The sequence below is a fragment of the Stenella coeruleoalba genome (assembly GCF_951394435.1).
Source record: "Stenella coeruleoalba genome assembly, chromosome: 6".
Lineage (NCBI taxonomy): Eukaryota > Metazoa > Chordata > Mammalia > Artiodactyla > Delphinidae > Stenella > Stenella coeruleoalba.
The window spans coordinates 88,866,994-88,892,099 of record NC_137151.1 but is presented as its reverse complement, the minus strand read 5'-3'; the positions used below and the strand labels follow the sequence as shown (position 1 = coordinate 88,892,099).

The window sequence follows — 25,106 nt, the reverse complement described above, 5'->3', positions numbered from 1 at the left end:
CTCTTATTACGTCACTCTACAACTATACTGTCCAATATAGTAGCCCCTAGCCACATGTGACTACTGAGCACTTGAAATGTGGCTAATCCAAGTTGAAATGCGCTTTAAGTGTAATTCGCACATTAGATTTCTCAAACATGGTACAAAGAAAAGTAAAAATGTCTCATTAATAACGTTTCATATTGATTACGTGCTGAGATGATATATGATCTTTAAAATAGTGGGCTAAACAGAAATATTATTAAAATTAATTTTACCTGACTCTTTTTATGTTCTTAATGTGACTTCTAAAAATTTTTTCATTACATAGGTGGTTCACATTATATTGGGTTAGCCAAAAAGTTCGTTTGGGTTTTTCCATAACATCTTTTGGACATTATACTTCTACAACTCTACAGTCTAGCCAAACTGAAAGACTCGTTACTCCCCCAAATGTTATACTTTTCCTTGCCTAAAGTGCCCCCTCTCCTCCGCACCCCTTCCCCTTCCTTCATCCGATTACCTCCTACTTGTCCTTCAGGATTTCGTTTAGTTATTACAGTGAGGAACTTCCCTGCCCCTTTTCCTTCCCAAACCAATTCTGGGTTAGCTGTACCTCCTATATGCTTGCACACACAGCACATAGCTTGCAATGTACGGCACTTGTGGTTTACTCGTCTACCCCAAACTTTGTCTCCTATACTCTCCAATTGCTTGTTAACAGGACTGTTGCTTGTTCAGTGTAGTATCCTCAGCCTCTAGCACATTGCTTGCTGCAAAGTAGATATGGAGTAAATACTAGTGGGATGGCTGCTGGAAATGACTTCCCAGGACCCAAAACATGAAACATGGCTGATAACAGTATGTGTGGGAAGAGTTATAAGCTAATATTGTCTCTACATCTTTACCCGGTCCACACCCTATCAAATAACATCTCCAAGCCTCTCCTGATCCTTTGGCCCCTGGTAAAATTTCAAAACATCATCAGTTAATTCAAATGATCAGGGAATATAATGAACACAACTTTTGTCTTCCAAATATTTTTAAATTGCTTTACTACTAGAAGATGTTCATTGTGAGAAAAATTACATTCATTGGAAAACATTTTTATACCATTTCTGAAGATCAGGTCTTTGCAGGAGTTTAAATAAGACCTAAAATCAAATCATTTTCTCTGTAATCCTGCACTGCTGGCACTCACAGAGAAGTTTTGAATACATCAAAAATTCTGGCACACTCACATTATAATTAACATTTACCACATTACTGTCTGTTAAAAGAAAAAATTAGCATACCGCAAATATAAAAGTAGTAAGAACAGACCATAACTATTTTCTCGGTCTCATCAGATATAAATTTTAAGTGGCTCCTCAGTATTCATCCAATTCGATCACTCTGGGTTTTGTTTTGTTTTGTTTAAAGCTTCGGGGCTTTTCATGGCACAGCTAGGACTTCCATCTATTTGTGTTTTTCTGAAATGACAGTGTCTAGAGGACTTGTAAAGACAAATATTAAGCTTCATCTTGATTTGGGGCACGACTTAGCTGTTTTTCTGCTTCACTGCTTCACCACTTGTTTAACTTCTTAACACAGTGTTATGCCTGTGTTCACCACTCTGGTGAAATGGCTAACTCAAGTCACCACTGAACGGGGCTGTGTGAAAGAGACATGGGAGCCACTGAAAGGGCTCCCAGTGGCCAAAGCTGGAACAATTTGAACAACGAAATAAATACAGTTTTGGATTACAACCCAAAGAATAAAATAAATATCCAGGAGTCCATACTGATAAATAAATGATTAAATGAATTTTAAGATGGGGCAAAAAAGACAAATATCTCATGTAGAAGAATTCCAAATAATTTATGTGATAGTCTATCTTCAAGGAGGGGGAGCATAACTCCCCACTTTACGTGTGGGCTATACAAAGTGACTTTCTTTTAAAGAGGACAGTATGACAAGGGAAGAGTAGGGCTTTGCCTGGTGGCGCAGTAGTTGAGAGTCCGCCTGCCGATGCAGGGGACACGGGTTCGTGCCCCGGTCCGGGAAGATCCCACACGCCGCGGAGCGGCTGGGCCCGTGAGCCATGGCCGCTGAGCCTGCGCGTCCGGAGTCTGTGCTCCGCAGCGGAAGAGGCCACAACAGTGAGAGGCCAGCGTACCGCAAAAAAAAGAAAAAGAAAAGGGAAGAGTAACTTTACAGGGGGGAAACCTGACAAACACTAACTCAGCCAGGTGATCAAGGTCAACATCAACACTGATAAATCATGTCGATAGTATGTACCTTTGAAAGAATGTGATTAAAATGGCACTTTCCCTTTGTGGTCTTCCTCCCTAAAAGTCTATAACCCCAGTCTAATCATGAGAAAAACATCAGGACCATTCTACAAAATACCTGACCAATACTCCTCAAACTGTCATGGTCATCAAAAACAATTTGAGAAATTGCCAAAACCGAAGAAGATATGATGACTAAATATAATGTGATAACCTGGATAGGACTCTAGAACAGAAAAAAGACATCAGGTGAAAACTAAGGAAATCTGAATAAACTATGGACTTGTTAATAATAGCGTATCAATACTGGTTCATTAATTATAACAAAAATGTCATCATACCAACATAAGATGTTAATAGGAGAAACTGGATGTTGGGTATATAAGAACTCCCTGTACTATTAACAATTTTTCTGTGTATCTAAAACTATTCTAAAAATAGTTTTTTTTAAAGTCATCATCAATTCTTTACTTGCCAAATATTTCCTTTCCATACTCTTCATCCTGCACTGTAGGATAGTCTCCTTATGGAAACTCTCTCTTCCTTTAGCATCTTCAATAATACTTCTCTTTATTCTCTTCCTGAATAGCACTCTTTTCCAGTCTCTAATACTGGATTCTTCTTCTTCCCATCCCTTAATGATATTTCCTACATTTCTACCTTTGACTGCCTTGTCTTATCACTTTATCTCTCAGGGGGAAAGAAATCTTACCAATTCCAATAACTTCAACTATGACTTTCATGAGGAACATTCTAAGATCTGTATTCTAAGCCTAATCTCTCTTTTAAAAGTCAGACCATACTTCCAACTGCCTAATGGATATATCTACCTACAGACTCTCAGGGATACTAAAATAAGTATGTTCAAAGGAGAAGCCCTTGTTTTAAACCCTAAACCTGTGGCTCCTATTATGTCCTCAATCATGATTAAGAGAATTATAATTGCCCAGTCATCTAATAGGATCCTTGCATATATCTATGACTGTTTCCTTTACCACAATTATCCTGATTTCATACAAATATTGTTTAATTCTATTTGTACCTGCTTCCTCAACTGTCACTGAATTAATTTTCCTAAATAATTACCAATCAATCAATCAATCAAAACAGCCTTGGCTAAAAAAAAAAAAAAAAAACAGCCTTGGCTGACTTGTGGAACCTGGAGGTGAGCCCAGGGACAGCTGAGATCTCCAGTCCTGGTATGAGACAGTAATATGAGATATCATTGTTTTGTGTTCCCTGGGAAAGAAAGAAACATCCCCAGCTTGGGACAAAGAACACCATTGCTTTTGGGAGCCAGACCAGAGACTCAGGTTGATCCCCAATGGGCATGAAAGGCAACTAACTACTTCTGTCCATTTTCTGTGTGTAGCTTTGAAGAAGCTTTCTCCTAGAATCGGGCAGCCCAGAAGCATTGCAGTATGAGGTCTCTGTCCCTGAGGCCTGAGAACCCTTTGCCAACATTGCCCAAAGACAAGTCACAGTTTGCTGATTGCCACATGCCAGTGGAAAAATTCTCCTTCAGTTTAAACTGTGGCCAGATCACAGATCTCTAATGAAACCATTAACCATCCTGTCAATAGAATCCTGATTTTATTGAGACAACATAAAATCATCTACCAGGGCCCAAATGGTAAAGCTCTGGACTAAACCAGGTGGTTTTCAAACTTTTTGGTTTCAGGATCTTTTTACACTCTTAAAAGTACTGAAGAGTGCAAAGTACATTTATTTATGAGTCATCTCTATTAATGTTTATCATTTTAAAAACTAAAAATTAAAAATTCTAAAGACATTAATTTTAAAATAAAAATAATAAACCTGTTACATATTAATATAAATAATATTTTTTGGAAAAATAGCTATATTTTTCAGAATAAAAAAAATTTGAGAAGTCTGGCTTAATAGAAAAAGTAGATTCTCATATTTGCTTCTGCATTCAATCTGTTGTTTGGTTGAAGTGCATTAAGAAAATCCAGACTCATACAAATAAATACTTGAAAAAAATATTTACTAGCCTCTTCAGATAGCTTTGGATACTCTTTTATACTACATCCAAACTCAAAAAGTGGTTGTTCCTCAAAGGTTAATTATAATGTGGAATCTGAAAACAGATCAATAAAATTTTGTGCTCAGTTACCCTTAAATCTTTTAGTCTATTTTGGTCTTTGAATCACCCATGAGTGATTTTGTAACATGCATTGGTTATTGGGAAAATACTGATTCACTGAATTATGAAGATCTTTCAAATGCTGACATATTTCATCACACCATATCAAAAAATCACTTTTGTTAATATCACCACCAATATCATCAGAAAATATATATAAGTACTGGGAAGCTGTCAAGCTCACAGTGGTGGATACAAGTTATCCAGCATTCTAATTTTCACCTGAAAGCTTAAATTTTATCATTTGCAACAAGTATTGTCAGTTGTTTTCGTTGAAGTGACAGGCTCACTTTGTTCATTTTCAAGAAAATGTCAGCAAAACACCCAAGTCTGAATAACCATACTTTGTCAGTCTTTCAGGTTTTTGTTTTTTTTTAAGTGTTCCATGAAAAAAGCAGCCATTTCAGCTTACAACTCAATCTTAAAATACGAGACTGAAATAACAAAAGTGCTTCAGTATGGACCAGAAAACAACAAACTTTATGTGAGAGCCTGGCGGTAAAGAATACAATGACTACTAGTACATTTTGATATCACAGCCCTGATTTGTGCTAAGCAACCAGTAGCATTACCCACCGTTGCTGTTTTCCACTAACAGTGGAGTGAAAAGAGCAAATAATATCTTAGCATTATTAGGGAAAGCGATTTTAACATTGTGAACTCCCTGAAAGAATCACAGGGCCCTCAGGTTCCATAAACCACTGCTGACTGAAGCCAATATGATATTCCATTTCATTTATCAATCTGTTCTGGAACAGGTATGTGACATAATTCTGGTCAATAAGCCAAAGGGGCCTCTGAGAAAGGTTCTTCCTTCCAATAAGATATGTGGAAGGAGAAATTTCCCTTTTCTGCCTCTGGACTTTGTCATCTACATGGGAAACCTAGCAATAACCTGTCCACGAGGACAAATAACACACTGAATTTCAGAAAGTGGAAAGATGGAAAACATCTGGGCAAACTGATGTCATTGTTGAATCACTGAATTATTCAACTTCAAAACTGCCCTATCTCTAGAATTCTTGTTGTGTGAGGTAATAATTTCCCTTAATGTTTAAATGACTTTTTGACAGGTTTTATGTTCCTTAAAGATGAAAGCATCTTTATTCATACATAATCTTACACTTCCTGTCAACCCATCAGTATTCAAAAGACGCCAAAAGCCTGTACACTAGAGCTAGATCCATTCCAAACTTCCTGAAATGAGCAGCAAAACAAAATTATTACAAGCCATTTAACACTAGCTGGAAGGAGGCATACCAAGTTGAACAACTAAAATTGGTCTTATATGGAGGCAAATCGAATAAAAGACAACAATAAATTTTAATAAAAACATGAGAACCATTAAAGGGATTAGAATACAATAACAACATTGGAGGGACTAAAAAAACACTATTTCTGAATTATAGAGTAATCAGGATCAGAAAGCAACCAGGCGTTCAGAGGCAAAACCCTTGGAATCTATCCAAGTGTCAAGAAATCAAATGACACCTGGATATTATCATACTAAGTGAAGGAAGTCAGACAGAGAAAGACAAATATATGATATCACTTATACGCGGAATCTAAAAAAAAAAAGATACAAATGAACTTATTTACAAAACAGAAACAGACTCACAGTCTTAGAAAACAAACTTATGGTTACCGGGGGGAAGGGTGGAGGGAGGGATAGATTGGGAGTTTGGGACTGACATGTACACACTGCTATATTTAAAATAGATAACAAACAAGGACCTACTGTATAGCACAGGGAACTCTGCTCAATATTCTCTAATAACCTAAACGGGAAAAGAATTTGAAAAAGAATAGATACATGTATATGCATAACTGAATCACTTTGCTAACACAACATTGTTAATCAACTATGCTCCAATATAAAATAAAAATTTTTTTAAAAATCAAATTTCAGATTATGTAGTAGACCAGTAAGGAAGTATTCATTATTCTGTGTTAACACAACAAATGTTGCACCACCAAAGTTGGAGATGTGGTCATGAGTAAGAGAAGTAACAATATATTTGTGAATTGCCAGGTTACAGTAAAGAGTTCTTTTCAAGATAAAACAGGCCTATCTTTTGATACCTATATGTGGGTTTGAAGATTTCTAATTCAATTTTTTTAACCTTTGAATATCACACTGTGAGATTCAGAAGGGGAAATAAGTCAAAGAAATAAAAGGGAAACAAACTGTCTTCTAGATAGGAAAAATTAACATTAACTTATTAATGTTAATGTTTATTAATTAACATTAATAAATTTCATTTATTTCTCCTATTTACTTCCCCTCTGTGTGTCAGTGGAAAACCAGAAATGACCCACAGCTATTTGTGCCTTCCAAGATCAGAGTTCCTGCCTCTACAAGGAAAATCTAGTCTACTGTATAAAGAATGCCTTTAGGAAAATAACCATCTCTCTCTGTAGAAGTCAACATTCACTTCCTCTAATATAGAGGAATAATAATTATTATAATTATAATAATTATTATTATATTTATAATTTATATTTATATAAATATAAATTAGTTCCTGGTCTGGAACTAAGATCCCACATTCCATGCATCGCAGCCAAAAAAAAAAAGGAATGTAGTAAAATTCATCTTGTGATGACATCAATACTTTCCCCACATTCCTATTGCAAATGGACATAGATATTATATACTAGTAAATATTCTTTTTTTTTTTCTGGCCACGCCACGCAGCATGCAAGATCTTAGCTCCCCGACTGGGGATCAGGGATGGAACCAGTGCACCCTGCAGCAGAAGCACAGAATCCTAACCACGGGACCGCCAGGGAATTCCTATACTGGTAAATATTCTTAATCACAAATTGAGATTGTTTTCAAAGGTTATTTTTCAGAGATAACTCCAAATCAAAGACCCAGCAAGGATTAATCTATTTCCATTCAGTAACATGTTTATTGAACCATCCTGAAGTACTAACAGAAGACAAGGTATCAGCAACTTTTAAGTAAATTATGGTTACATGAATTAAATTAAAAATTCATCTAACAATTTGCTCTCATTTAAAAAAAATAGGGGCTTCCCTGGCGGTCCAGTGGTTAAGACTCCCAGCTTCCACTGCAGGGGGCACAGGTTCAATCCCTGATCTCTGGTCGGGGAACTAAGATCTTGCATGCCATGGGGAGCAGCCAAAATATTAAAAAAAATAATAATTTTTAAAAATAAGTTTCTTTAGGGCTTCCCTGGTGGCACAGTGGTTGAGAGTCCGCCTGCCGATGCGGGGGACGCGGGTTCGTGACCCGGTCGGGGAGGATCCCACATGCCGCGGAGGGGCTGGGCCTGTGGGCCATGGCCGCTGAGCCTGCACGTCCGGAGCCTGTGCTCCGCCGCGGGAGCGGCCACAGCAGTGAGAGGCCCGCGTACCGCAAAAAAAAAAAAAAAAAAAAAAAGTTTCTTTAAACTTTGAAGTAATGTTGTGTTTTGAGAAAACATCTTTAACTTTTTTAAAGCATATGTATAACTCGGGGCTAAGATATGTTTGGTGTGTTAATTAGAGATTGAATTTTCTAATCAGGGATTCAATTTGACATTTTAAAAATAGATGTCAAGTGAAATAACTTGTTCAATTATTCCAGCAACAGTACGGAAAATATTTCTTCTTCAAATTGTCCCTTTCAATCGGGTGCCACAGGGAAAAATCAGTTTCAAGTTATTGGTAGCCTTTCTAGCCATCTGAAAAACAATTGTAAGACATTCGTATAAGTGAAAAGCCCTGTCATAACATACTCTGGAAAATATTAAGTGAAAGTCTCCTCCACCAATCTGAGACTGACATGCTCAGTCTGTGGCTCCATAGCTGCGGTTGTATCCAGACACAGGTGTTCAGTTTGAACTCCCTGGTGCCATCGCAGTAATCCAAGCGAAAGATGCTGGTGTAGAAGTAATGTCAAGAGTAGTATCAGATTTGAGATACATTTTGGAGGTAGAATTGATGAGACTTGGCTCTACCCTGGATAAGAATGTGTGTGGGGTGAGGCGGGGATCAAGGGTAACTTTTGGGTTTTTGGTATGAATAACTATATAGACGGAGGTATCTTCTGCCGAGAGTGAGAAGACTGGAGGAGGGGGTGGATGTGGAGGTTGGGATGGAGGATGAAGACTTAATAGTTGGAGATATTTTAAGTTTGAGATACCTAAGAGACATCTCAGTGGAGATGTCAAGTGGGTAATGGAATATCTAGGTCAAGCTCCAAAGAGAAGTGTGAGTCAGATAATAAATTTTGGAGCTGTCAGTATTTAGATGAAACCACAGGGCTGGATAAGATTGCTCAAGAATAACTGGGTAGAATGGAAAGAAGGCCCAGGACCTCTGCCTGAAAACTTGAGGAATTGTCCTACCCTATTTTTCCTGACTAACTCCTTATATATTTAGGTCTCCGCTTAATTTTTACATCCTTCAAAAGACTTCTCCTGACCCTTAATCTAAATTAGGCAATACCCCGCCCAATATGTTATCATCAAAGTTCCTATCATAATTTGCAGTGAATTATTTGTGATTATTTATTTTGTATTTGTCTCTCCACTAGAATGTATGTTTCATGAGGGCAGAGGCCATTTGCTTCAATTTGTATTCCCAGTGCCTAGCACAGTGCCTGACACATAATAAATACTAAGTATTGAGTAATGAATGAAAGTGGATGTGAATACTGAGTGAATGTAAGATGAGCCTGTTAAGGTGATCACAACCATTTAGCAACTATTAAAATATAAATACATATATAAAACAATGTAAGGTGTGAATCAATTATCATTTATCTTGAACTTTTCTAAGGAAAGAATAAATTCAATAGCAAAGAATTCAAGCATTTTAGTTTACAGTTTCATGCTCCATGGAGGGTCTGTGATATATGAATGTTTTTGGAGAGAACCTTGTATGTTCAGAGTACAAACAATTCATCAACTGTACAAGTATTCTATCATAAGCTCCCAGTTTGGAGACTGTGTTATTCATCTATATCTGCCTCAAGGTTCTCTTATGTATGATGAATGGCTCATATATGTTTATTGTTCCAATTACACTTTAATTGTTACATTGAAACATTTACTTATATATTTCAATTATGACTTTAGTAAATGAGGTGGACATGACATTGATTTTGCTCATATTTTGCCTATCTTGCTCAATGTACACAACTTTGTAAATGTTACTTATACCAGAAGTTCATTTCTAAAGTTGATTTTAATAGGTCTAACTCACAGGGAGATTTCTTCCATAACACACTTAATAGACTGTACATAGAGCAGACACCACCAGAAGTGTGAAGTCTGCAAATACTGACAACCATTTGCCCCCATCTGTGGCATTGCTGTTTCCCTCTAAGATAACCAGTGGGTTTTGGCTGCCCCTCAGTATTTAAAGTTTCTCAATACATCCAGCCATTCAGTATACTATATACAGATGTACATTTTCCTTCTCTCAGATTTACTACCTGTCTTGTTTCCAATTCCTTCCTGGTCTTATTTCTTATTGTACAAGAAATGTCTGGCTATGGGTTATAAAAAAAAATTATTCTGAGAATTGCAGAATGTTAGAGTTGGCAAGTCCTTAGAAGTCTCCCTTCCTCACTCTTCAGCTATTCATGTAGTTACTTTATCTTCTGCGTTTTGTTAATTTGGGTAATATAATTGCCTTTAGGGTGCGTTGCTAATGGTGGGAAGCTGGTACTGCTCAAATCACATCACCAGCCCTCTCTCTACACAGAATGACGTCAACTGGCCACTTATTTAAATGAGCATCTTCATTGTTTACTCCATTTAAAAACAGAATGGACAATTGTTGAAGTTTTAGCTATTTTGTTTAAATAAATCATTATGGTAATTATGAGTCATAGAGGGAGGTTTTGTTTTGTTTTAATGCAGATTTCTAAACCTACCGATTCAAATTTTTGAGAGATGGATCAAAAATAAATTATCCAGAGTCATAGCAAATTGGAATTCATATATATCCTTGGTTTAAATCTCCCAATTTTGATTACTTTCTTAGGTAATAGTTAACTCTTAATTTAATTCAGAAAAGTAACATTTTAAAATATAATTTTAAGGCAATCTTTGAGGTGTTGAAAATTTACTGATGCATCATCATGAACTTATTTTTCCCAAGAAACATAGATTAATAATGCTTGGAGATAAAAACAGCCAAGGGATATGGGAAGACATTTATGTGCAAGGTGAGAAATTGTATCTCCAGGCTACAACTATTTATCAATTTTCCTGCCACTAAAACTTGCCAGCCAGTTTGTGAGCCTGAGGTACAGATGAGTAACTGTATAGAAAACTCTTTTCTTTGGGGAAATTATTACCCATTGACGATATTTTCCCTGACATCGACTTCACCCTCATCTGCACTTTGCACAGTTACTCTCCAACTGACACTCTCTAATTACTGTCTATGCCCTGCAATAAGAATCTCTAAAATCGTCCCAAAATCCAGAAGTGGTTTTGTTTTTAAAAGGAAGCTCTTTTACTTTCATTTCCACAGAATTATAGAAGGCTTGTTCTTGCTGTTGTGGTTATTTTTTAAGAAATTATATAGATTAGTAATCTATATTTTGTGGTCATGAAAATAAGTACTTGTATTATTTTCTCTTTCATATGTCAAATTAAAATGTTCATTATTCTCTCATCTCAAATCTTCAGGAACAAAGCCATCAAGAAGGAAGTGGTAAATTGCAGAGTAGCCCTACTAAACAGTCAGACCATCAAGACAGAATTAGATTTTTTACTGCCAGGGTCTCAGTACTTAAATCTGACTGAGGCCTTCTTATCCCAAGGGGAATCTGACACATTTTAGCGTTTCTGATCATATGACTGCTATCTCCAGAGAAAAAATAAGGAAGAGTACATAGCAGAAGAAAATATCAGAGGCTTTTCATCTCCTCAAGATAAGGGAGGCAAGGACAGGGCCTCATTTAGAATTTTTGAGGGCTGGAGCTCTGAAAAGATTGTGATTCCTCATGTATTGTTCAAATAAAGTCAATACCAAGCTGTAAACTGCAAAATACAAAATTTACATGCATACATAAATTGAGCTTCTCTCCAGTTATTTTTTGTAGGTAGAAATTTGGATACTTTATCTTTGCTGAGCTTTCTTCAATTTTTTATACCCCTGCTTTGCTGGTGTCCTTGAGCAATCAGTCCAGGAAGGGCAAAAGATCTTATCTTAGGCATGCATTTTCCTCATTCATCTCTCATCCCAGGGCCTTGCACACAATAGGTACTTCATAAATGGCTTGGGGATGGGGATGGAGAGTGGTGACGGGGCACTCATGTAACTGGCTGATCAGAGTTGTCAGCAAAGTTTTAAATTGCTAATGCCTTACTGGACAAAGATTATGACTATTCTCAAATAGTCACATAAATTGCTAATTTATGAGTACAACATCCGCCCTTCCCTCCTCCTGGGTAGGCAATCACCACATCTTGCATTTTCAGTACATGGAAACAACAGGCCTTCTTTCACAGATGGATACAATGGAAAGGGTCACCAGATTTGGACTACTGAATAATCTCCCTTCTTTATTTTCTTCCTGAGTATACATTTTCAGGAAATGACAAAGCCTTTATTTACGTTTTGAATCCTTGGTCTAATTTTTCCCAGTCAATATACCTATCAGGGTGTATACATGTGCATGTGTGGGTTTTTGTTTGTTTGCTTGAGTTTTGCTTTTCTTAAATGAAAGACTAAAACATCTTTACTTTGATGAAATACTTTTGCAATGTTACAAAGTATATTCACAATGTTTTCAGACTCTTTCATTTTCAAAGGAAGTTTCTGAGAAAAAACACTACAAATAAAGGTATAGAACATAATATGTTCATTTTGCGCCATTTAAAATTTGATAATAAGTCATTTTATAAAGCCAAGTGTTTTCTTTTCAGGGCCAAACTTCTTTTTGAGAGCTAAAGCATGCCATTAATGGGTTGCCTCTAACTTTGGCGGTGTAGAACCAAAATAAAAATTACTCCTTAAGACTCTGTATGTGTGGAGTACTGGTTGTTTGCTTCATAGTAAATACTTGGTTTAATATGGCCTCTTTTGTTTAAAGAAATGTATACTGAGCCCGAAAGGACACATTTACTTCTAGTACAAAAATGCATCATTACGAAACAATCTATTTAGATAAATTATATACTACTGGGCGAGGTTGGAGTGGTGGGGAATGAGGGGAGAGCGAGGAGACTATGTTCTTATAAAAACTTCTAAGTTCACTGAAGCAATTCTAAACAAACCTTAAACAGAAATATTAATAGTTAAATATCGCAACTTACACTTAGGGGAAAAGTCAGATTACTGATGGAACAGAACACTCACACTCAATCATGTCAAGAAAACACATGTCCTTGTGTAATCTGGCAGAACACCCTTGAATACAGAAGACTTTTTTATCAAATGGATTTCAAATCCTACCTGAAAGTGACATCATTCATTAACAGACAAACTTTCACCCTTAATTTCCTGTATCTCTTTCAGTTATGTTTTCTGGGCTCAGCTGATTTAGCCTTCCTAAACTCTGCTGTTGCCCTTTTTGCTCATTTCTCACACTCAGATATCATCAGTGATGTCCAAACTGTTGTTTGGCTTTATTTACAACTTCTCTTTCAAACACTTGAGTTCTCTTTAAACCCTCTGTCCTTCAAATATCCCTTTGACCCGTTTCTGGGAGGCGTGGCTGACTAGTAACAGTTTTGGTGTTGTCATCTAACTGCCTCAAACTGAAAAAGTTCACTTTAGCAGGTCTGCTTAACCCAAAACAGTTCTGGGAGTGTTAGAATGCTTGAACTTCAGAGGAAAAATCTAAATCACCCGTTTTGTAAAAAGTGCACTAATAGGGACAATAGTAAGGACCAATGTGATATAAGGAACGAGTACAGATTTGGAACCAGATAGATTTGAATTTGAATCCAAGCACCACCATTTTCTAAGTAGGGAAAATTGTTAACTATCTGGGCCTCAGTTTTTTCTTCTGTACAATATTCCTTACACTACAAAGTACCTATGAAGATTTAATAGGATAAGTTTATAAAGCACCTAGCATATTTTCCTATGCTTGGGAAGTTGGTCATTGGATTTATTACGGTCATAGGTAATTGTTCTATAAAAACACAATTAATTTGGGGATGCTCTGGATCCCTCCCCCCACTCCTTATATTTTCTGTTCTCCAAGAGTCATCAAATCTGCCTATTCATGTACAGTTAAAAAATCCACCCGTTATAGCTATATTTCCAAGCCAAACTCTGTTCCAGTGCTGGGTCACTTCATACTTTTTGCTACAAATTTATTCTGGTTAGTTTGCATATCTCTGAATCGCCGGAAAGTTTACCAGTAAAATGATCTTTCCAATTGTGCTGGCCCTGCAACTTTTCTCCTTAATCCTTCTGCGACTGCCAGGTCCTCTATCTGGAGAATTGAATCAAGTGATATGGGGATGCTTCAAAGCATCTGTAAATAAAAGTCATGGGAGGAATATGTCTTCCTGTCCTATAGGTAGCTTCTAAATCTGCACGGTTGACTTCTACAAAGATGGAGACAGCCCTGTGCTTTTATGCTGAGTTCAGTACCAAGGACACTAACTCCATCAAACACTATCTTCAAAGAAATCAAAGAACTCACAATCCATATGGCAATCAATTTCCAATTCTACATATGCCTTTAAACAACATTCAGCTAATTTCTAAACATATATTCTGGTAGCAGCTTTCCTTCCAAGTATTTTGCATTACTAAACATCTAAAAATACATGGTATATCTACATGTATTACATAAACAGACTACTTAAGTGATGTATATTCTGATTTTGCCTATCTGAGCAATTAAAATAAGTCACTCTCTTATTAAAATATATCTCCAGTAACCACCATCATTGAGCATCATGCTGTCACATTCACTAGTGACAGTCAGACACCAGATAGTCAAAAGGAAAAAAGTAAGCCCAATGAATAAATTACGTCTTGAATGATTCTGAGACAAACTAAAACTACAGACAGTCTGTGCTCTATTTGAAAAATATTCAATCCAGACTCTTGAATTGTCTTCTTATGTTTGGAGCAGGCACGCTCCAGTGCCCTGCACTGACCTCTGAGATACCAGACTCAGGAGGAATGTGGGAGGAAACAGAGGAAGGATTCAGGAAGTGGGGACTGTGGCATGAGGCAGACTTTCAAGAGGGTGGGTTTTAGAAGTGGGCAGCCAGCTGCTCAGTACCTGATGCAGGGCCACACTCTGTCAACTTTGGATACACTCTTTCTTCTGTTTTGTTCACCTCCCCCCCTTCCTTAGCACCCAAACTACTGTCTCACATGTATCATTCAAACATAGTCCTTAAATAATGAAAGGCTCTTGAAGGGGCACTGAAGGTGGAGATGACCTCCTAGAAGAGGGATCTTATGGCAGCCACCTGCACAAGATTTGTGCTGGATTTTTGCTGACAGGATCAGGAACTGGATCCTTAAGTACTGAGTGTTTGCTAAATGCTCTCCATGCTTTAAAGATTCATAGACAGAAGATTTCACAACCTCTAGGTAACTTGAACTACCAAACGTAAGGGTCATCTAATACTTAACCTTTATCTCAGGAAGTTTTACCCCATTATCTCATGCATATCAATTTACAGTTTACTCCCTTTCTGACCTCTGGGCAAATACTTATTTCTTTAGTGCCTTCACCTATTGTGAATGGAGTCCCCATTTGTTCTCCTGTTCTCCAATCCAACTCAAGTACACTTTCATGCCTCAGCTATTATTTCTAACCCTTTAATTATCTTTCTTGCTTTTTGAATGTTCTCTAGGATTTTTATGCCTGAAGTCCTGGAGCCCAAGCTCAGACATAATATGCTGGGACTGGCAAGTGGAACTAATGCTAAAATATTATTGTAAGACTGACTCATGCCTCCTGTTCTAGTTTATGTAGACTTGTATCAGCTTTTGTTGTTCTTATTATTACATGCTCTACTTGCCAAGTCCATCTTTTCTGACAATTTCAGAGGCAGTCATCTTTCATACTGGGAATTCATAGACCAAACTTGTCATTTTCCAGCTTCTCTATATGTATTTTCTTTGCTCATGTAATTACCTTGTATGAATCAACATTAAATCTTCTCTCTAGTCCTAAATACATCATAGTCTTAGCCCAGTGCTAGGCAAATGCAAAGAGTTCAAATATAGTATTGATATCTAAAAGCTTAAAATCAAACTCATTCTTTTTATTGTCTTTTCATCCCCAAATCTGTTCCTCCTCCTAAGTTCTCTGTCTAGGTCTCAGCACTACTACATGCCCAAGTTTGAGGGATCAATAATTTTTTATTCTAGCTTCTCTTTCACTACATACATATAGCTAATTGGTTTACAACTTCTGCTGAGTTACCTCTTAAATATGGCCCTTCCCCTCTATTTCACTCTACTACCCGAGTTCAGGTATTCAGCATCTCTGGATTGGACTACAATAGCTTTTGATTTCTCTCCTTCAATCCATCATTCCCTCCTTTCTCAAAACACTTACCAAGTCATTTTTTGCCTTAAAAAAAAAATCACATTGTCTCCATTGTTTAATATGCATTCAAGACCCTGACATCTCCTGCCTTTTCAGCCCCTTCTCTTGTCACTTCTCTTCCTTCCCTATTCCTCCCAAATCAAACCCTGCATTAAGGATGGCAAATGTGTCAATTTTGGTTACTTGGAAGTGGCTGCCTGAAACAATGCTCTAAGGAGAAGGTCATGTCTACCGAGAAGAGTTGGTGGTAATGGAATGGAAACGATGGCCATTTTGCTACACAAATTGAATGTTTAAATTTCCCTAACCCTTCATGTGCTTTGGTACCCTATGACTTTTTATTTCCCTAGAACTGGTCTCTCTTTTCTTTTCTTTTTTTGAATTTTATTTTATTTATTTTCTTATACAGCAGGTTCTTATTAGTTATCCATTTTATACATATTAGTGTATATATGTCAATCCCAATCTCCCAATTCATCAGAACTGGTCTCTTAGACTTGAGTCTTTCTTCTCTTTCTCAGTGCTCTCACAGTTCTCTTTTTAAAAAAATTACTTCATACATGGTATTCTGACAGTGGATGGGCATACAAAAACATTCAAATCCATGCTTTATGTCACATACCAAATGTATAAGAAAGATCAAATACTTAAATGTAAAAAGGCAGAGCTATAAATGTTCTAGGATGTAACATGGGAGAATTCATGTATAGTTTTGGAGCAGGGAAGGCCATTCTAACTATGACTTAAAATACTGAAATCAAAATAGGAAAGATTGATAAGTTTAACTCTGTCAAAACCAAAATCAACTGTAAGGTAAAAACAGACAAGCAAACAAACAACTAACAAACAAAAAACTGCACAACACTGTAAATAAATGCCAAGAACTGGGAGACATTAGCAACTCACATCAAAAAAGTATAATATCTTTAAAACATAAAGAGCTTTTAAAAATCAACAAGAAAATTACCAAACAACTGAATATTAAAATGGACAAGGAATAAGAAAACAGGAAGTTTACAGAAAAAAAAAATGTAAATGGCTCCTAAAAGTATCATAAGATGTTCAACTTCACTCATAAGAGAAATTCAAACTATTAAGACATCATTATTTTTACCCATTAGATCTGAAAAACATTGAAAAGTTTGATAACATACTAATGGGAGGCAGTAAGGAAAAGGGGTCTCATATTTCTGGTGAGAATGTACAATGATACAATACTTATGGAAGGCAATCTAACAATATCTCTCAAAATCACACATGCATGTGGTCATGAGTCAACAATTTCCCTTTTGGTAAATGATCTTACGGATCTACTTTCATATGTGAAAAACGTCTAAATTACAAGATTACTCATTGCGGCATTGTTTGCAGTATCAAAATATTGCAAGCAATCCAACTATTGGGGATATACTAGTTAATACATGCACACAATAAAATAATGTTCAGCTTTAAGACAAGTGTTTTCTTATGAAAAATAAGGAAGCTCTCTCTGTACTGAAATGAGAAGAAATACAAATTGTTGAGGAAAAAGCACGGTTCAGAGGTGAAAAGATAGTGCTTCCTGTGCATTTGCTTGAACATGCTTAAAGAAACTCTGAAAGGATTCACCAGACACTAATAATAGTTTGCACCTCTCTGGGGACCTGGGTGGACAGAGGATGGGGTAGGAAGACTTTTTCTAATTGAAAAATTTTTTAATTTATTTGAAAACTCATGCAAATGCTACAGTTTTCTCTCTCTGAAATGTTATTTACCCTCGTTCCCCACCTCCACCTAGCCACGCTTCAGGCCTTAATCATTTCCTCCAAAAGACTTTCTTTCCAATCTGGAAAAGTTCAGATTCCCTCAAGTCTTGGTTGAACTCTTATGCTAGTTTTTGTAAATTATTTGTGACTATCTGTCTCCCTCATTTGACTGTGAAGCTCCTAGAGGCGGAGAGGAAGTTGTCTGCTTTTGCTTGTCTCACCATAGCTCAGGCTGCTTGGCACATCAGCTCATGAAAGTTTGTTGAGTGAAGACACAAGTGTTCAGGGCACCGTGCGGGGGCCCTGCTTGGGAAACCACAGGGGAAGATAAAAGTGGTGAGACAATGTCTGCCTTTAGGTAGTTTATCAACTAGGGAGGTTAAGATAAATAGACGTATAATTATAAGGCAGAATCCAGTCCTTGCCTTAGGATAACAAATAAAGTTGTATGGGACTTAGGGCAAGGTGACTGCCGGAAGAATTTTTTTAATGTGTTATGTATCTGAAAAATGCAGTAATATTTGAAAAGGGGTTTTGAAAGACTGATGTGATTTCTTCAAGAAAGGATGGGGTATTTTTAATGCAGAAAATCAAATGCCTACAGGAGCCGGGCAGGTGATGCGTGTAAGTGATGGATTGTCAAGTAGAAACTGATTAAAAACAAGATCTAGAAGTTCTTCAGCTTGGCTGTATACTAGCACCACCTGGGAGATTAAAAAAAATCCCCATGCTCAGGCCATAACTCAGGCCGATTCAATTAGAAACATAGGTGAGGAAGGGGATAAGAGGATAAAATGGAGGAGGAACCCAGGCAGCTACAGTTTTAAAAAACTGCCCAGGTAAGAACAGTGTGGACCAGCTGCATTTTCATCACCTGTGACTCATTAAAAATGCAGAACCCCAGGCTCCAACCCGGATTTACAGCATCAGAATCTGCACTGTGAAAATATCTCCAGTGAATCTTGTATACACTGTCAAGTTTGAGAAGTTCTGCTCTAGAGAACTTTGTCCTTTTCCAAGGGAGTGACCATTCATTAAGTAGTATCGGCATTTCCCAGAGGAAACGCGTACCCACTAGTTGTAAATGTTCTAATTTTTCCAATTATACTGCTGGCAAGAATGCAAGTAATTGAAATTAGGTAGAACCCATCAAAAGGTGACTGGGTCCTCCCAACTTGCTAAGGAGGGAATGGTGAATTAGTGGAGTTTGTCTAAGACTTAGATTGTTTTAAGGCAGAAGTTTTTCAATGCAGATTTTGGCTATTTACTTAAATTTTCTCACTCAGCTAAACCATCCCAGTCAACAATATCGTGTGTGCAGCAAAGTTCAATATGCAACTCTGCTCTCATTTAGGTGGGCAGGGATTTTGGAGCACCACCAGCTCAGCAGCCCTCCCTCACGACTCCCATAAGCAAAATTTAAAGGGTATATTGAGGGCTTCCCTGGTGGCGCAGTGGTTAAGAATCCGCCTGCCAATGCAGGGGATACAGGTTCGAGCCCTGCTCTGGGAAGATCCCACATGCCGCAGAGCAACTAAGCCTGTGCGCCACAGCTACTGAGCCTGTGCTGTAGAGCCCACGTGCCACAACTACTGAAGCCCGCGCACCTGGAGCCTATGCTCCGCACCAAAAGAAGCCACCACAATGAGAAGCCCGCGCACCACAACAAAGAGTAGCCCCCGCTCGCCACAACTAGAGAAAGCCAGCGCACAGCAACAAAAGACCCAACTCAGCCAAAAATAAATAGATAAATAAATAAAATTTAAATAAATTAATTAAAAAATAAAATAAAGGGTATGTTGAAAATAAAGCTAGGAAAGTTTGGAGGGCTTGGAATGCTAGAGTAAAACTTATTTACTTAATTTGGACCATGTCAAGTCACAATATTTTCAAAGCCAGGGTTATAACTGCAATACAAACAAAAAAGAAAACTCACTCCCTCATGACCTGGTTAGAAATATAACTGGCACGAAAGAAAGAGTTGAAAACTTTTGTCCAACGAATGCCTATAGCGCTCCTACTATGAATCAGGTGCTATTCCAAGTCCTTTAACTTCATTCCTTCAGTGGTAGTCTTAGTTAGCCAGCCTCCTGGAAAACTGATGTCACTGCTCCTAAAATGAATGGTCTCAGAAGATAAAAGTGTGGATGAGTCAGAGCAGCCCATGGCTCCAACTAGACACTGTCAGCAGCTCAGGAGCCTGTCTTTGAATATCAAGAACCACTGAGACTGGGGGGCCAAACACAGGGAAGGGGAGGAATTCAGAACAGGTAAAGATACACCTCAGAAAGCCTCTACTTTGCTACAGAGTCGGAGAACAGTTCCAAAATTTTAAGTAGCAATACTAGGACATGGCTTTCAAAGCATAGTATCAGCAACTCTTATGTTATTCTTTTTTTTTAAGTTGTTGCACTGAGTAATGTTTTTATCTACCTCTGCTGAAAATTATATAAAAACCACTCTATGGATAAATGTACAGATTAATTGCAAATGAAAAATCAGTCTGAAGTCTTAAACTATTGAACCTCCCCTACACTAAAATATGCATATTTCTGAAACACACTAGGTATTTTTTATAAACAATCCACAAGAGCAAAAGTAAAAAACTTCACAAAATGAGTTTCTGTAAGAAGTTTTTTGATAGTTTTTTTAAAAAGAAATTTCTAAGCACTTTCAAAAGTTTAAATGCTCATAGAATATAATCACTGAGAAGAGCTGTACTATTTCTTTATTATTTTAGAGCATGCATTTATTTTGTATTATTTTGATATAAAACTCACATTTGTAAGATGTGCAGGAGCATAGTAACAAAAGAAAAGAGAAACAATGTATCAGACAAGGCACGCAGGATGAAAAGGGGGAAAAATTCTCCTTTTGAGCTAAAAAGAAAGAAAAAAAATACTATAATCAAGGCGGAAGAAAGGCATCTCTGAAGAAGAAATAAATATTTTCCCAGCAGTGAGCCTGGGGGCTGTCGGGGTGAGGTGGGGGAATAGAAGGGTATCGGGTGAGAAAGCATATTTCTTAAGGCCCCTGTGAACAGAACTTCGATTTATAGAACAAATCAATCCACTTACAGGACGTGCTTAACTTCACCTGTTGGGAGGTAAGTTCAGTTTCTTTCTCCTTCTTTGAATGAATGGGGAAGGCTTTCGGTTCGCCCTCGGACTCCCACCACAGGAATGTGTGCTATCTGCAGGGTTGTTTTGAAACCCATCGCACTTAAAGGAGCTGTATCAACAGGTTTCTCCTCCATAACACTGAGCCAATTGTAAATGTTGAATGCGAACCTTGAACAAGCTAAACACTATCACAGGAATTTAAAACCAGCTCTCGCTAGATATTTTTTCCTTAATAGAATCACAATTTATATTTTTATCTCTTCAGCCTTTCTGAGCCCAGAACTACAGAGCTAACAAAGGGCTAGTTGGCCTTGGAATGTTGGTTAGGACAGAGAACTCTTTCCCAGATGGAGCTGCTAATGTGGTTTTTAAAGAAGACACAGCAGACTCAAAAATGTCCTTCCAAGCAATGTAACAAAGAACGAGCCTTTCATATACTCATCTAATGCAGTTCTATGGCCACCGCCTTTAACACAAATACTTAACCTTTTCTCTCTTAACTTTGACCTATATACTTTCCATTCTGTCTTTAAATAAAACTGTTTCCAGCATGAGTGGTGAGGCAAAACACTAAAAGAAGCTCCACTCATACAGCCCTAAATGCTGGGGGTAAATGTCATAGGCAAATTCTAATCACATTTAAAATTTTTACCTATGATTGTTAAAACCCTGAGATTGACAAATTTTGTTTGTTTGTTTTTAGATTAACACTTCTTGGTTAAAGAATTGACGTCCAGAATTTGGCTTGCCATGTTTGCACAGCCATTTGTCACTATTTTCATATCATTTGCAATTTATTCTACCGTACCAAGTGGTTTCTCTTAGGAGGTTCTATGGCTTGATATAATTTGATTTCTCAGGCAATCTCTCAATCATCATTTGGCATGAACTTAATTGAAAATGACTATACTCTGACTTCAAACACTGAGTGATGATGTTACAAAGAATATATTTCCCCATAACCAAACAAGAACACAATTAAAAATAGCCAACATTCCCAAAATGAACACACAATTAAAAACTAGCCTTAATCTTAATGATAGAAAGGAAAATCTCTAATAAGAAAAAACTGTTGAAAATTAATTTGCTACTTACCATGCACTGATTATTTTAACTGACCAGTTTCTAAGATGATCTATATATAAAAGTTGAAAAGGGATGGTGTTTAGGTAATTGTCTAGATAACTTATTAACGTAGTAGATTCTAGGGCTCAAAGGAAAAGTTGAATGTCTGATGACTTTTCACATTTGAGGGAGCAAATTAAGTAACAACAAAAGCAGAAAAATCTAGGGGAAGTGGAATAAGGAATCAAAAGATAAAGAGTCAGCAATGGAGCGTCATAAAGCGTGAATAGTTAAAACTGCATTTCACTGTTTTCCTCAGTCTCTGGGATTTGTTCAACTGTTTGGACTCTTCATGAAGTTAAAAAAACAAAAACCTTTTAGGAAATATACTCAAAAGTCAACCAACCTTCCTAGTGAACTTGGCTCTGGAACTTGCACTTGACACTATGACTTTATCACATTTTAAAGGGATATGTCAAAGCTCTTTAAGTAATTTCAAGAGGGCATGGATTATTTCCAAAAGTGAGGTAAAGAAGTCTGTAATCATGGAAGCGTTACTTATTTAGCCATTGCAAAGAATTATGAGTTTGTTTTTTACTAACATGCCTACACATTTCCCTCCTTCTTTCCTTCCTTCCCCCTTCCTTTCTTTCCCTTTCTCTCTCTCTCTTTCTTTCTTCCTCCCTTCCTTCCTGCCTCCATCCCTCCCTCCCTCTTTCTTTCTTTTTCTTTCTTTCTTTTTCTTTCTTTCTTTCTTTCTCTCTCCTTCCTCCCTTCCTCCCTTCCTCCCTTGTACCAAAGTAATCTGAAGAATGAACCTGGAGCAAGATTAACTTGTGCATGTAAATCCTCCCCACAATTCTACTCATCACAATCCTACAGAGAAGGGGCCTGGAGAAAATTGAGAATCCACAGCGGAGATGTTCAAGGCAGCTTTACTAAAAACAGCCAAATAATGGAAACAACACAAATATTCATCAACAGGGAAAGATATATTGTGGTATATTCACACAATGGAATACTATAAAACAAAAGAAAAAATTATTGATATATGGAACAGTATGAATGAATATCACTGACTTAATTTTGCTCAAAATAAACCATATGCCAAAAAAGTACACAGTTATGGTTTCATTTATGGGAAGTTCAAAATCAGGCAAAATTTAGAAGTCAGAAGACTGTTTACCATGGAGGGCTTAATTGAATGGAAAGTGACACCAGGGAGCCTTCCATGAGTGCTAAAAATATCCTAAGATCTTGTTCTGGTTGAAGTATACAGGTATAGCAATATATAAAAATTCACTGAGCTATCTGGGGGCTTCCCTGGTGGCGCAGTGGTTGAGAGTCTGCCTGCCGATGCAGGGGACACGGGTTCGTGCCCCGGTCCGGGAGGATCCCACATGCCGCGGAGCGGCTGGGCCCGTGAGCCATGGCCGCTGGGCCTGCGCGTCCGGAGCCTGTGCTCCACAGCGGGAGAGGCCACAGCGGTGAGAGGCCCACGTATCGAAAAAAAAAAAATTCACTGAGCTATCTATACGTTAAGATTTGTGCACTTTGTGTACGTTATTTTGCAATTTAAATTTTCTTAAATGAAATTAAAAGAAAATCACAGTGGAGGAAGAAAAACAAGCTAGAAAGCCTCCACCAAAATACCAATAGATTCAACAAAAATGAAAGAGATGGTCCCACTTTAAAAAATACAGGAAGATAACCCTTCATCCAGGGTTTTCACTTTTAACGTTCCCTAAATCATTAGGCATGAAATGTGGAAAGAGGAGAATTAAAGTATGACAAAGTCTCCCCCCCAGACTAGTAGGGTTTGAGGACCTCAGTTAAGTTTCAGAATTTCTTGATTAGGGACACCCTTCTGTCTCCCCAATCATTGTAGGAAGTACCCTGATTCTCTTTTGAGGGAGATTGTTTCAAAGAGCGACCAGTAGGACAAAGAGGAAACCGACTATCTGGGTTTCAGGTAGAGAATTAAAGTTTGGCCTCAAGTTTACTTTCCTTATGGTTCAACTCGATTAAACAGAATGGGAAAAGGAGGGAGGGCTATGGGCAAAGAGCTGGCTAGGAATGAAAGGACTTCCCTTTGTGTTCTCTCCGTGAAAAACTACACAATGGATCTGGTAAATTGGGGGCAGAAGGGTGAGAAGTCCCAATATTTATTTCTAGTCAAATTCTATCGATGTAATTTATGTGCCCTTTTTTTTTCTTTTCTAAATAGAACACTGGCAAAACAAATCTGTATCTCCTTCACCACTTTTCTCCAGGTTTTTTAGAAACACGATGAATCCTCTTCTCCTGTTGTTCTCCCTAGGGACACTCCCAGCCCTGGCAGATCATTTCTAACAGCGGAGGCTGTGACGGGTGATAGATGTGTGAAGGGTTGTGGCTGGGCTTTTGAGCTTCATGCTCCGGCATTCCTATGTGGTCTTCGAATTTTAAACAACTAGATTGCGCCTCATTCACCTCCCAAAGTACTCCAATTACAACCTGGTTGCATTTACGAAATTATTTTAAAATCCTAGACCAAAATTAATGGAGGAAGTTATGGACAATGTTAAAGCTGAGCATTTCATTGAAATAACATATACGGGGGCGGGGGAGGCTAAAAATGTAGGGCTTAGCTACGTGACAGGTGTTTTATATGCATTATCACACTTAACCCTCTTGACACCTCTGTAAGCTAAAAATCAGCACCCACATTTTGTAAGTGGAAATCTCAGCCTCCAAGGAACAAAAGTCTTAAGTGTGCACAGCCAGGGTTCAAGCCCAGGTCCATCTGACTTCAAAATCCTTTTATCTCCTAACTGCTCAGGCAAGGTGCCTACTCAGTACACGCAGAGCTTATTAATCTTTCATCCTATGAAAAGAACATAAATTGTAAATTAAATTAGCTAAAATAGATGGTCATGTCTTTGAGGGCAGAGGCTGATGACTCATCTTTTCTGTGGCATAGAATAATACCTCGATGTGTTAGGTGAATTCTTCTAAATTGGCGCACATGAGACAGATACTGATTTTCTTTAAGTTATGAACACACACAACACACTTTCTCAAAGCATGTGTAAGCATCTACAAAATTGTCATTATGGATTCAAATACCTGCAGAAAAAATAAAATTTACTCATTTAAGTAACAAGTGAAGTTAGTAAAAAGGTCGGTTAAATGCCAAATAAGATAACCAAAAGAATTTAAAAACTTAGATACTGAATTACATTTGCTGGTCTTTTAAGCTTTAAAGGC

General features: G+C 37.5%; 1 protein-coding gene across 6 annotated transcripts in view; it reads right to left on the bottom strand.

The window, feature by feature from the left end:
• Positions 1-25,106, bottom strand: part of SLC39A10 (solute carrier family 39 member 10) — a 152,568-nt gene that overhangs the window by 77,915 nt on the left and 49,547 nt on the right. Inside the window, exon 1 of one of the 6 annotated variants that reach the window (XM_079923956.1) lies at positions 20,767-21,015. The exons of 2 other annotated variants lie outside the window; for them this stretch is intronic. The gene's annotated coding sequence lies outside the window, so the exon portion shown is untranslated. 3 more of the 6 variants (XM_079923951.1, XM_079923958.1, XM_079923957.1) reach the window with 3 other exon arrangements.